We start from the raw sequence: 14,221 nt of genomic DNA on the forward strand, positions 1-14,221 counted from the left end.
TTCAGAATCTACATTCTTAACACCCAACTTTGCTTCCTGTTCTAAGTGGACACTGAGCTCTGATTCAGGGCACAAACTGTCATCAACAAACACGAGCTGATGACTCACAATGTGACTGACACTGTGGAGAACAAATGAGTTATAATCCTCGCCTGTCAACACAACAACACCTTACTGAACACCCACTGTGTGCCAGGCTCTGTGCCAAGCTCTTTATCTAAAGGTGGAAGTGTTTATTCCCATTTTTGCAGAACAGAAATAGAAACTCAGAGAGTTCAAGTAACTTGCTCCTGGTTACACAACTGATTAATGGTGAATTGGGGTTGCAAATCCAGCTGTTAATGATCCCTCACTTTAGCTTCTTTCCATGATAATGTATTGCTAATTTCCAGGAGATAACAAAGATAGATAAGTTTTGACTTTCATGAGAAGTGTCTCCTTAAACTTTCAAGGATTGTTAGAGTACCTGTTGTCTTTGTTCTAAGAGGTAATGTGAAATTCATAGTATTTCTGTCTTGAATACAAAGACTTTTGTCCAGTGTTGTCACCTTCCATTCCCCTGGTCTTGGTGAGGTCTGTCTGCATTTTTGAGATGGTTTAAGAAAAGTATCCAGGACAAATTGGTTTGAAACAATTCTCAGCTTACTTTGAGTAGCAGGCTTGCTCCAATGGATTTGTTGTGTTAGGGTTCTTCATATTAAACATTTATGATATCTCCTTTGCTTATTGCTAAGCTAGGTAGAAGATGTGGAACAGGTTGCTGGGTCAAGATGCAGAGAAAGAACAGCTTCAGTTTGGGAAGCCCATGGCCAGATAGCCTATATAATGGGGTCAATAAAAATAAAAATAAAAATGCTAAATTATTATCATATAAGTCAACAGAGTAGAATGCAATAAAGTGAAAGTGCTCTCTCCTCCTTGGTCCAGAGTTGTTCTTTCCAGAAGAAGTTGTTACTGACAGTTCCTTGGGTATGCTACCAGAAATGTAAGCAGATTTTAAAAGGTGAATGTTGGAGTGAACATCGTATTTTTTTGGTGCAGGAGAAAGTTTCTTTACACAAAATTAAGAATGCCCATTTTGAAAAGGGCAGGGAATCATTTTATCCACATCCTTCCAAGCCCCTCTAGAGTGAGTTTCTCATTTGGTGTTTACTTTGCAATCTCCCCTCCCCTTTTTAGTTCTTATTTTGATATCTCTATAGATTTGTTTCTGAATTTTGTTGTGGGCATGGAGAAGGTGTCCAAATATCTACCTTAATTGGGTGGAAATGGAAAAAAAAAAAAACTAGAAAACTCTTCAAAAAGATAATCATACCTGAATAAGTACAGGAGAAGAAGGACTTATGGCCTGTTCATAAGATTGGGGAAAAGAAAAAAATAAAAATGAAAATGATGCAAATTTGGGCTCAAGACTGGTCACTGTGCGTTAATGGAAGCAGTGATTGTTAGAGACAATTCTCCACTTCCTCTTGTGTTTCTCTATGTCTTATCTGCAGAGGTACTAACGGCTTCTGTTTTATATTATCTATTCAAGGATGTTTATATAGTAAACAGTGTCAGATGATTGAGGGTGTATCCAGTATAATAAAGATAATGTCTTCTTCTGGGACAAAAATCAGGCTGGTTTACTGCCCATTATAAAAGATTTGGGTTCCTTCAGCTCAGTGTTCCTCTCCTGTATCTCAACTCAGTGTGTGTGCAGGCATCACCTGGCCTTTTTTCATTGCCTTGTGGGAATTTGGACCTGGAGAAGTTGCCCAAATGGTGACACTAAGACTATTGCTATTACTGTGAGTAATGAAGTCATTTGTTTCTTATTCAGGAGTTTCATGTCTTCTGTCAGTATCCATGAAATTGGGTCATACGAACTTGTTAGTTTGCAAATAGGGTAAAATCTCAAATTGTTCAAGTTCTTGAATACAGCATATAGAATAACAAGAAACATCAGGGACTCAGTGACATGGTGATTCAAATGACATATTCTCCAGATGGCCAAGGAGTTAAGTCAGAGGGAGGCACCAATGAGATGAGATGGACACATTCTCAAGTAATAAACTTACAACCTAAAAACCTTCAAATGTTAGCATCATCTGTAAAACAGAAGTACAAGTACAGTTACTAGACCACCAGACCTTTGGTTTGTCATTCTGTTGGGGTGCCTTGGCTGAGCCTATCCAGCAGGAGACAGGGAGAATTCAGATTCCTGGAAGCCACCTGAGGCATGACTATAGGGTGAATATCAATAGTTAGACATGGAGGCCACGTAAACACCTTTTATGGTGTGTGAAATCCAAAGCAAAGTAAGTCAAATTGCTATTAATTAAACTAATTCTTAGTTTATAAACCATGTCACATATACATTTATGCTCTTAAAAATTTGTTGAGGATCACAGAAAGCTCTTGTGTATGGCCGTCGTGTCTATTGATACTCATGATATTAGAACTTAAAACTGAGAAATTAAAAAAAATATTTATTTATTCACTTATTTAAAATAATAAAACAATTACATGTTAGCCTAAGTAACTTTTCGGAAAATAACTATTTTCAAAAACAAAAAAACACTACTGCATAAAATGGTATTGCTTTAGGATTTTGCAAATCTCTTTAATATCTGGCTTCATTGAAGACGCGTGGATTTTCATATCTGCTTCTCTTTGCAATCTGTTGTGGTGTCTTAGGTCATATGACCTCTGCAAAAACCATCACGGAGAGAAAAGAACGAGAGTCAAAAGGGGGAAACAAGGTACTTATCTTTGTTTGAAAATAGCTTTGAGCTTGTGGACCCTCTCAAAGGATCTTGAGGACCCCCAAGGGTCCCTAGACCACACTTTGAAAACGACTGACGTAGAGCCCCCGCAGTCACAAGACGAAACAAGCGTGGTAGTAACAAAAACATATGAACCACTAGTTTCAGAAATAGTGTTGCATTGATTTTATGGTATGAAGAACACAAACTTAATTTCTGAGGCTCCTAGTAGAAGTTTCAGAAGGGGCCTGTTCATTCTATTTCTTCTTGTTAATTACGAAACCAAAGGACTTCCAGCAGAGGGGTCCATTGGCATGCCATCAGACGCTTGGGGAATCATTAGGTTCTACACTTGACAGAATTTCATCTATGACTTTAGGAATGTAGGATTTGGGTAACATTTAAAAAGAATACCTTTTCTGCCTTAAGGGCCTAGAGACGAATGGCTCATTTAGTGTGATGGGGAAGCATGCGATATTTGAGTAGGCAACTTTAGGCAGACTATTCTGCCTCTCTGAACCTCGGTTTCTTCATCTGTAATATGGGGGAATGATGACACCTGCTCTGTGAGGGTTCAATTTATGTAACCAAAGGCCTTAGTCTGACGTCTGGCATCCAGGAAGGCATGAGGCCGAATTCTCGATCCGGACTTCAGATGGGGTTGAATGGGGCCTTTGCAGTCATCGTAACGTGCGTCCAGCTTCTGCTACACACACCCACTGGCAGAAAAGCTCTATTTTCCAGGCAGCTCCTTCCACTTCAGAGAGATCTAATTATTAGAAAATTTAGGGAGCTCTCATTTCACAGTGGTCCCTGCTCCCTCCTCTGAGCACGGTCAAATTCTCTTTCTCGCGATGGCTCTTCAAACACTGGAGGACTTCTGTCTTTCTCAGTCTTCTTTTCTCCAGACTGAACATTGGTCTCATCCTTCTTGGCATTTCAAGCCCTGGCCTACTGCTCATTTTCCTTTGGACACAAAGAGAATCTAGTTCTGGGTGTCCTAGGACCAGTTCAGGTCCAAACCTGAACTGACGCACAAAAATATACTGTTCCTCTCCATTCCCACCTTTTGGTGTGCCTGTGTGTGTCTACCAGGCCTCGCTGTACACGACATCCTCATGTTCTGCCACAGTCATTTCATTGCTTTTTCGTTTGCTTGCTACCTGACCCACCCGTGGCGTCGGTCATTGTATGTACCCATTGTCAGCTGAACAAACAGCCCCAGACGGAAGCGATGCTCTGTCGGCTCTCTGCAGTTCTGTGCTTCTCCATGTCTTGAGTATTACATCAGATGCCACGGCATGGACTGCTAGGTTCAGCGTGGTGAGTAAGTTCGAACTGCATCAGCTTAGGAAGTGTCTGCGCTCATCTGAAAAGCTGGTGAGTCACTGTCTTCTCTCTGGCAAGCCAACATGAATGTTCCCTTGGTGCAGTTTTGGAGTGAGCTGTGGCCTTTGCCCTAGACTGCAGTCAGCCTATGGACACTTTCCCTGTTGCTGCCTTTCCACAATTTTTAGACATTTTCGTGTCCCAGAGGTCAGGCCACAGAGAGTTATTAGTCACCCCTAGCACATTTCCATTTCTGACCCAGAGAGCTGCAGGAACTTCCCCTTTGAGTTCTCCAAGGCATTTTGAAATTGTGAACTAAGGAAAACACACAGAGAGTTTCAGGTGAAACATCCGTGTCTCCAGTTCTAGAAAAAAATCCCAGGAGTTTCACGGGTGACTTCACTGCCTTTTGAGTTTTCCAGCTGGAACTCAGAATGAAACTCTTTGTAGTCCTTCCCAGGGATGGCTCTTCTCTCCACTTCTGGGTGTCTCTCATGGACTGTTTGGGAAAACACATCACCTCACAGAGCCCTAGTTGGGGGTTTTACGAAGCTTCACGAGTGTGGGCCCTTCCCTGAGTTTGTTGCCAGCTCTGCGTGGGCAGGAAGCAGCATGCCCCAGCTCCCGGAATGAGCAACGGAATTTAGTGACCCTCCTGGTGCAAGCCTGCTGTGACCAGCATGCACGTCTGGAAAACTCACCAGCCTCTTCTCTGTTCCTTCCGTGGAAAAGAATCTCAACTGCCACGTCCTACTCGTGGAAGTGGGACCACCTACAGAATACTTCTCCTTTATTCAGACGTGTGGCTCCAGAAACAGTAGGCCTCCAGGTGGTTAGGCTTCTGGGACAGGCAGGAGAGCTTGGTCCTCTGAAAAAGACCGGGAGCCTGGTGGAGAAGTCCACAGGCTTTTAATGATCGGGGGCTTGGGAGGGACAGCAGGGATGATGGCGGCTGAATGTCGTGCCTTGAGCAGCCCTGCCTGATATCCCCCCTGGACCGCAAATGGGACCAAGCGTCCATCATAAACAATGAGGCACTTTGTCACATGTGCCAGCCTGGAGACCCGGCCTGGTGATGTAGCAGTTCACATCACGCTAGGGGCCCAGGGTGGAGGCTGGGATACCCAGTCTGGTGCAAGGCCTTACCTTCAGGAAGTATTGAAGTATCATTTCTGCCTTCAGGGTTTAAACATATATGCATTATTAGGGCTCCTGAATGAGTTAGTTGGTTAAGCGTCCCACTCTCGATTTCAGCTCAGGTCATGATCTCACGGCCACTGGTACCGAGGTCACGATCTCACGGTGTTACGGTTGGGCTCGGCGCTGGACGTGGCATCCGCTTGAGATTCTCTCTCTCCCTCTCCCTCTGCCCCTCCCCAACTTGAGTGCACGCACGTGCGCGCTCGCTCTCTCTCTCAAAAAGCAAAAGTCAAAAAAATATGCGTTGTTCCTCTTACTACGAAAGCGATGTATATTTGCGCTAAAATTTATTTTGAAAAGTACTGGAAAGCAAACAGAAGACAAATGTTATCCCTGTTCAGACAGAATTACTACTACTAGTTTGATAGCTCTTTCTAGATACAATACACTATGTATATACTATATATATATTCACTATTTCATGTATCAAAAAATACTTGCAGAGTATAGAATAGTGAGGGAAGCATGGCCTCTGCCCTCAAGAAGCTAAGGGATTAATGGGGGAATCAGGTGATAAATAGATGAACAAATACATAATTACAAAATGTTGAGCTCTACAAAGAAACAAGGTGCTTTGGCAGAAAAGAACCATCTACCTTCTCAGGGCATCACTGGGAGGGACACGGCACAGGAGCAGGAACTGGAAGGATTAGGCCAGAAGGAGAAGCAGCATCCAGGAAAGGAGACCAAAGCATGGAGACACAGTGCATTCTGGGAACCGGAAGAAAGTCAGCGTGGCTCAAGGTTCTCAGGCAAGAGAGAAGAAAATGAGGAAAATGAAGGTGGAATGGTGGGGAGAAGGCGGACAACATGTGGCTTCATAGGACTAAAGTTCAGAGTTTCAAATGGTAACATATTTTTAGTCTTGTATTCTGTATATTCACTTAATCACACACACACATTTATATATTATGTTAATGGGATTACACCATATACAGTTTGCTCTTCCATTTTCTTGAAAGCATTTTTTGTGTGTGATTACATAATATTCTTATGACAAGGTAAGACAAAATAGTACAGGCCTTGAGTGGATGAGGGAAAGAATTTTTCCCCAAACTGCAGGCCCTAGATCTCTATTCTGTGTGTGTGTGTGTGTGTGTGTGTGTGTGTGTGTGTGTGTGCATGCGTACAGCACTCAGCAGAGGGTCTCTTAAATGCACTGAGAGGCCCAGGCCACATCAGTTTTTTGAGACCCCTGTCATATTAAGAAAGAAAACATGACTTTTAGCACCCAGATTGTGGTCTCTGAATATTCTTTCCCACTAAAAGGAATAACAGCTCCTTGGAGAAATGAGGGAACCCAAGTCTGGAACAGGAAATCCACACGATGAATCTGGGACATCTTGTTCTGACTGAGGGAAGGAAGCCGTGAAAACCGCTGGAACTAGACTGATCGTGGTGATCATTTTACAAAATCTCCAAATATCAAATCATTATATTGTACACCTGAAACCAACATGAGGTTATACATCAATTATTTCTCAATGAAACACACACACACACACACACACACACACACAATGGCCATGTCACAGTGACCTTGGAAACAGCTCGAGGAGGTTCCCTGTGGTCAAATACCACACAATTTGAGCATCAGTGAGAATACCAATAGCAGGGCACTGAAACACAGCAACTATATTCCCATTTACAAGTTCATAGCCACGAAACATTTTTTTGTCAATTACCTTGGGAGGAGGTTAGACGCCTGTGGTTAATCAGACATGGATGAAGGGAAGTTTCTCTTTGCAGAAGGCTGCCAGAAGGAATGACAGAATTAGAATCTCCTCATTTTGCAAATCCTTAGTGAATTAATATATCTAAGCAACGATCGTCGATGGCGTTAACCTCACAAAAGAGAGACCACTGGACGTTATGTTCCTAACAGAAGAACTTCTGAAGTAGTCTTGTTAAAAAAAGTGAACTTGAATCTCTTCAAAGTCTCAACAACTAATTGAAGTACCTGTTTCTGGGAAACACGGGGCACGGAGGAGCACGTGAAACAACATCGCGGGCAAACGGTACGTGAAATCTCGTTGGTTTCTCTGCATTGCCGAGCGTATTCCGTTGTGTGATGTCCTTCCCTTTGTCCAATTGGAAGGAAATTTGGTTGTCTCCGGTTTCTCACTAGGATGGATAATTCTGTTTTAAGCATTCACGCACTTGTTTCGATGTCAACGTAAATGTTCATTTCCCTTGGGGAAACAAGTCGGAGCAGGAATGCCGGGTCCAACAGTGTAGGTTTAATGTTATAAGAAACTGCCAAACGTCATAACAGGCATGCAGTAAAACGGGACTTTACTCGGGAGGGTTGTGAGGATTAAGTGAGTTAATATACACAAAGTGCTTAAAACAGTGCCTGGCACTGAAGACATGTTAGCAATGATCATTTACCGTCGTTACCAACGTTACTCGGCTGCACCACAACCTCTTCACACACAAGGAAGGCAGCCCAGGAATCGTAACATCCACACACAGCGGGCTTCTGGTGGTGGTGCCCAGGACAACATTGCTTAGGGCACTGGGCCGTGGCACCAGCCCCGCCAGCAAAGATCCCGTGTGGCTGCGGCAAGGGTCTTCAGCCGACGTGGCCCTCTGAGCTGCTCAGATTTTGCCGGATTTTCTTTCTAGGAGGAGAAGAGAAGGAAGGAAAAGATCATTTTGTGCTAACCCCACGGACACTAGGAGTCACTGAATTTGAATACTAAAAGAGATGTGACCTTAGTCCACACATTAGACTGCATATTAATTATGCGCCATTCTGTGTGTTTGTAATACATTTTTAGAATTTCTATTAAAAAATAGTTTTAACGATTATTTATTTTTGAGGGGGGAGAGGGGCAGAGAGAGAAGGAGACACAGAATCCGAAGCAGGCTCCAGGCTCTGAGCTGTCCGGCACAGAGCCCGATGTGGGGCTCGAACTCATGAACCGTGAGATCATGACCTGAGCCGAAGTCAGACGTTCAGTCGACTGAGCCACCCACGCGCCTCAATATATTTTTAAAGATAGACTTTATTCCTTATTTTTTTAAGTTTATTTATTTATTTATTTTGAGGGGTGTCTGGGTGGCTCAGGGAGTTAAGTGTCCGATTTCAGCTCAGGTCATGACCTCGTGGCTTGTGAGTTCCAGCTCCGTGTCAGGCTCTGTGCTGACAGCTCAGAGTCTGGAGCTGCTTTGGATCCTGTGTCTCCCTCTCTCTCTGCCCCTCCTCCCTCGTGCTCTGTCTCTCTCTCTCTCTCTCTTTCAAAAATAAATAAACATAACAATTTTTAGTGTTTATTTATTTATTTTGAGAGAGAGAAATAGAATGGGAGTGGGGGAGGGGCAGAGAGAGAGGGAGAGAGAGAATCCCAAGCAGGCTCCCTAATGTCAGCCAGATGTGGGACTTGATTTCACAATCGCGAGATCATGACCTGAGCCAAAACCAAGAGTCTGACGCTTAACCAACCAGATACCTCTACACTTTATTCTTTAGAACAGTCTTAGACTTACAGAAAAATTGAGAGGGTAGTACCAAGAGTTCCCATACACCCTGTACAAAATCTTCCCTGTTGTGAGCATCCTACATTAATGTGGTACGTTTGTTATAATTAATGAGTGAACACTGACACATTATTATTCACTAAAGGTTGTGCTTCATTCATATGTTCCTAGTTTTTACCCGATGTCTCTTCTGTTGCCAGGTCTCACCCAAGATCAGTGAAGGTACATATTTTTGCTTCTTTAAAAGAATTTTTTTTAAAAGTATTTATTCATTCTGAGAGAGACAGAGACCGCGCGAGCAGGGGAGGGGCAGGGAGAGAGGTAGAGAGAGAGAATTCCAGGCGGGCTCCCACTGTCAGCGCAGAGCACAATGCGGGACTTGAACCCATGAAACCGTGAGATCATGACCTGAGTTGAAACCAAGAGCTGGACGCCTAACTGAGAGATCCACCTAGGTGCCCCGTTTTTGCTTCTTTTTTGATGGGCGAATGAGTACAATTGAAGTGGTTCTCTGGTCTCAGGCTTGCCACTGGACCATGGTGTGGCAATTACAGAGTTCCCCTTCTCTTCTAGATCTTTAGGGTCCGTTGGATGTGAACAAGCACGAAGAAAAGGTGTCAGGTATAATTTCGCCATCATGCAGAAATGGTAGTTTCACCCCTTCCGCGATCACTCCACACGGTGACTCAGGATAGTCTGGAAGAGCATTGACTGGGAACATAGCCAAAGGAGGAGCTGTTACGATTTTCCTGAAGACCTGCACTGGGAACTACAGCTACATCCATTCGCTCAACAATTTTGTGCTTTATCTAGACGCTAAGCTGTGCATTCCCTGTACGATGGTGAATATCGCACCCACCTACCTGGGAAGACCTTATGATCTATGTAAGCTAATCGGTACTTTTAATAATACACCCACTTGGGGCACCTGGGTGGCTCAGTCAGTTAAGTGACCAGCTCTTGATTTCGGCTCAGGTCATGATCTCATGGTTCCTGAGTTGGAGCCCTGAGTCAGGCTCTGCACTGACAGCATGGAACCTGCCTGGGATTCTATCTCACGCGTGACCCCACGTGGGACCAACAGAAGACCTGCCTCGTCGAGCCCAGCCCAAACTGACAACCAGAGAATCTTGGACAATAACCGACTAAGTTCTGGGGTATTTTGTTGCGTGACACTAGATACATGATACGACTAATGGGGCATCTTGCTGTTGAGAAGATCACAGTTGGTGCCCGTGTGGAAGAAATCAGCAGCAGAATCAGAACCAACCCCCCATCCACTCAAAACGTTCAAAGACCCAACAGAGCAGATGCTAATATCCTGTTTGAACGCATGGATTTGTTTTTTTATAAAACTGGATGAGCTTGGACTTTAGTCCCTCCAGTGTGGTTTCCAACATTTCTTGTCCTTCCATTTTCTCCCTTCTCTTCTTTTTAGTTCCTCTTTCAGTGACTTCTACTTCTTAGATATTTTAACTCTGCACAATTTCTTCTCTTCACGTGGGGTAATACCAGAATGTTGAAATTTCCTTTGCTTTGTGGACGCTCTTGTAGTTCTTCCATATGTATCTCTATGACTTCTTCGTTTTAATTTCTTAAAGATATCCCTTAATTAGGAAAGGAGAACCTTCTCTAGATTTCTTAATATTTATCCCGATTTCCTCCCAATAATTAAATATATAATATTTATCATAATTGTCTGAAATTATAAATACCATTTATATAAATCTCTGCATCGATCCCTGTCTTCTGTATAACAGGAATTGGCAATATGAAAAAAAAAAAAAAACAGAAGTGCCTGATAGGAAAATTTGCTAGCTATAACTTGCTCATTGATTAGCCTTTTCTTTGAGAGAGAGAGAGAGACAGAGAGAGAGAGAGAGAGAGAGAGAGAGAGCGCGTGCACAAGTGGGGGAGGGGTAGAGGGAGAGAGAGAGAGAATCCCAAACAGCCTCCATGCTGTCAGCATACAGCCTGACATGGGGCTCGATCCCATGAACCGTGAAAGCGTGGCCTGAGCTGAAATCAAGAGTCAGACACTTAACCTACTGAGGACCCAGGAACCCCTGATTAGCCTTTAAATGTCATCATAAGAATGGCTCCCTCAGTGAAGATTCAACTTTTCTTTTTTTAAAAAAAATTAATCCTCGGCCATGTTTTAGGTTTTTGATGTCACATTTTACATCTTTTTATTTTATGTCTCTTTTAACAGATTATTGCAGTTTTAATTTTATTACTTTTGTCTTTCAATCTTTATACTAGCTTTATAAGTGATTCATCCATGAACTGTACCATATATCTACCTTTCCCAGTGAGATTTTTACTCATGCATATGTTCTCATTATTTTCTTAAGTTTATTTATTTATTTTGAGAGAGAGCGTGTGGGAGGGGCAGAATCCCAAGCAGGCTGTGCACTATCAGTGCAGAGTCCCGCGTGGGGCTTGAACTCATGAACCTTGAGATTATGACCTGAGTGGAAACCAAGAGTCAGACGCTTGACTGACTGAGCCAGCCAGGCGCCCCTATTTTCTCATCATTAATTACAGCCATTTCTTTTCAGCTTAAAGGAGCCCCTTTAACATTTTTTTGTAAGGTCAGTGTTGTGATAAAGTCCGTTAGCTTTGGCTTATCCAAAAAAAAAAATATTTTTAATCTCTCCTATTTTGCATGCTAATGTTGCTGGGGAGAATGCTCTTGGTTGGAAGTTGTTTTGTTTTTTTTTTTCCTTTCAGCACTTTGAATGCACCATGCCACTCCCTCTGGCCTACGAAGTTTCTGCCCAAAAATCTGCTGATAGCCTTATGGGGCTTCCTTTGTACGTACCAGGTTGTTTTCTTGCTGCTTTTAAGATTCTGTCTGTAGCTTTTGACATTTTAATGATAATGTGTGTTGGTGAGAGTCCCTTTTGGTTCATCTTGTTTGGAGTGTTTTGGGATTCCTCGATCTGCTTGTCTGTTTCCTTGCCCAGATTAGGGAGGTGTTCAACCATTATTTCTTCAAATAAGTTTTCCGGCCTCTTCTTTCTCTCTTCTTCTGCAGCCCCAACAATGCAGATGGTATTCGGCTTGATGTTGTCCTACAAGTCCCTTAAGGTAGCTGCACTTTAAAATCTTTCTTTTTTTTTAATTTTTTAATTTTTTCTGCTCTCCTTGGATGAGTTCCCTTGCTTCGTCTTCCAGCTTATTGGTCTGTTCTTCTGCTTCATCCATTCTGCTGTTGAAAGCCTCTAGTGTATTTTTTAGTTTAGTGATTGTATTCTTCAGCTCTGTGACTTCTGTCGGGCACTTTCTTATGTTTTCTATCCTTTTCTTGGAGTTCTTACTTTGTTTTCCTCCATTCTTCTCCATAGTTCAGTATTATTACTTTGAACTCCCTATGAAGTAGATTACTTATCTCGATTCCCTCAAGGTCTTTTTCTGAGGTTTTTGTCTTAATCTTTAGTTAGGAACATATTCCACTGTGTCCTCATTTTGCCCGAGTCTCTGTGTTAAGTGAAACAGCTACCTCTCCCTGGGTTGAAAGAGTGGCCTTGTACAGAAGATGACCCATGGGGCTCAGAGTCACAATCCCCTGGCCACCAGGCACTGCAAAGGTGTCCCCCGTGTGGGCTGGACATGCCTGCTGCCTGTGGTGGGTCCAGAGCTGTGGTGTGTGTGTGTAGGAACAGGCCGATTGCCGGGCTGTGGCGCGACTGCAGTGCGTTGGAGGGGAGGCGCGTGCCTGGCTGGCTGTGGTGCGGCTGTGGCTGTGGCCACAGGCTGTGGGAGAAGTGAGGCACGCCCACCTGCACTAGCAGGTTAGAGGAAGATCTCCAAGTGACACCTACCGTCCCCAACATTAGCAGGGTAGAGTGAGATCGCAAAAGGGGCTCCTCGTAACACTTCCTTCTCTGCAGGGAGTCCTAGCAGGTTCCTGCCTCTCTGGCAATCACTGTAATTAGTAAATGAGTCTTCTTCACAAATGGTCTGCGTGCTTTCCAAACTTGGGTCCCAGGGCAGTGCTCTGAGTCTGTGCTCGAGCCCTTTCAGGACGGGTTCTCTGTTCCCCACAGTTCTATGGTTCCTCTGGACCTAATCCTCATTGGTTTTACATTTCGGGGGCCCATCTTGGTGGCTCAAAGCTAGGGTGCCTGATGTGGGGCACAAACTCCTTGCTCCTTAGGGAAAAGCTTCATAGTTTCAGGATACCTCCAATTGTGGGTCACCGTACAGAGGAGGCTATTTTTGCTCCTTTTAGTCATCTCAGTGTGACTCTTTATTCTTTGTTGTGGAGGCACTGTTCATCTAATTTTCAGGACTGCTTCAGAGGAAACTATTCCGTATGTGGCCGTAGGTTTGTCTTGGGAGGAGGTAAGTTTAGGATCTCCCTACCCTGCCATCTTGAAGCGTCTCCCTGATTCATCTTTTCTACCTGAAAGATCTTGAACCTGTTGGCCAAAACTTTAACACCACTGTGGCTCTTCTTCGACCCTTGTGAATTTAATCACTAAATACCCCATAAGGAAAAGCATGACGACTGAAAAATCATATGAATTCAATACGCTAAGTATCATAGTAGACACACATAGGCCATATAGGGATTCATAGGCCTGTGAGTGTGTTTGGAGGTGTGCAATAAAGAAAGGAGAAGATATTGGGGTTTGGTTGTCAGTTGCAGGTAGGAGTTCTCATGTAAATCACATGAGAAGCATGTGGGATGTGGATGGGGTGTTGGAGGGGGGCACAGGGGCTGAGACACAGCTCCCCGGGCAGCTGCACACAGGGAGCATTAGGTGTGAGGCGGAAAGGAGAAGAGAGGCGGCCAGAGTGCCTGGCCAGTGGCAGGTGGCCCTCGAGCCCCCCACTGAGGAGCCGACTTCGTTTGTCATGCACAGTGAGCCAGCGGAAGATTTCATTAAGGGGACAATGCTGAAGATCTGATGGCGGATTTGAAAGGGTAAGACCAGTGGAGGATATGCCTAGTAGAGAATGAGGGACTAAAATAGGGCATGCCAGTTTTCTGGTTTTGTTACAGGGCAAAGAACTTGGTTAACCTTTGTTTCAAACTTTATTCTCGGGTTTCTTCAGCTTACTTAGCTGCAAAGAATGAACTATCCATAAGTAAAAACTGAAGCGTTGTAATGTCCAAGGGGCAAGGACAAGAGGAAGAGACCACCTAAGAAAAGTTTAGAAGGCTAAGCTGGCAGGACTTACAATTAATTGGGTGTGGGAGGTAAAGGAGAAAGAGTTAAGGGTAACTTCTGGGCGTCCGGTTTGGTGAGAGAGTGGTTGGTGGAGCCCTGACGCTGGGGCTCAGGAAGAGACACAGGTAACCACCAGCAGTACAAGGGACTTCCATTAGTAGAACCATTAGTCCTTGGCTAGGTTTCTTGGACAGATGACTGGTTAAACTTAAAAAAAAATTTTTTTTTAATGTTTATTCATTTTTGAGAGACAGAGAGAAACTGAGTGTGGGAGGGGGA

This window comes from Puma concolor, chromosome B4 (assembly GCF_028749965.1).
Source record: "Puma concolor isolate L17-30 chromosome B4, mPumCon1.1.hap2, whole genome shotgun sequence".
NCBI classification, from domain to species: domain Eukaryota; kingdom Metazoa; phylum Chordata; class Mammalia; order Carnivora; family Felidae; genus Puma; species Puma concolor.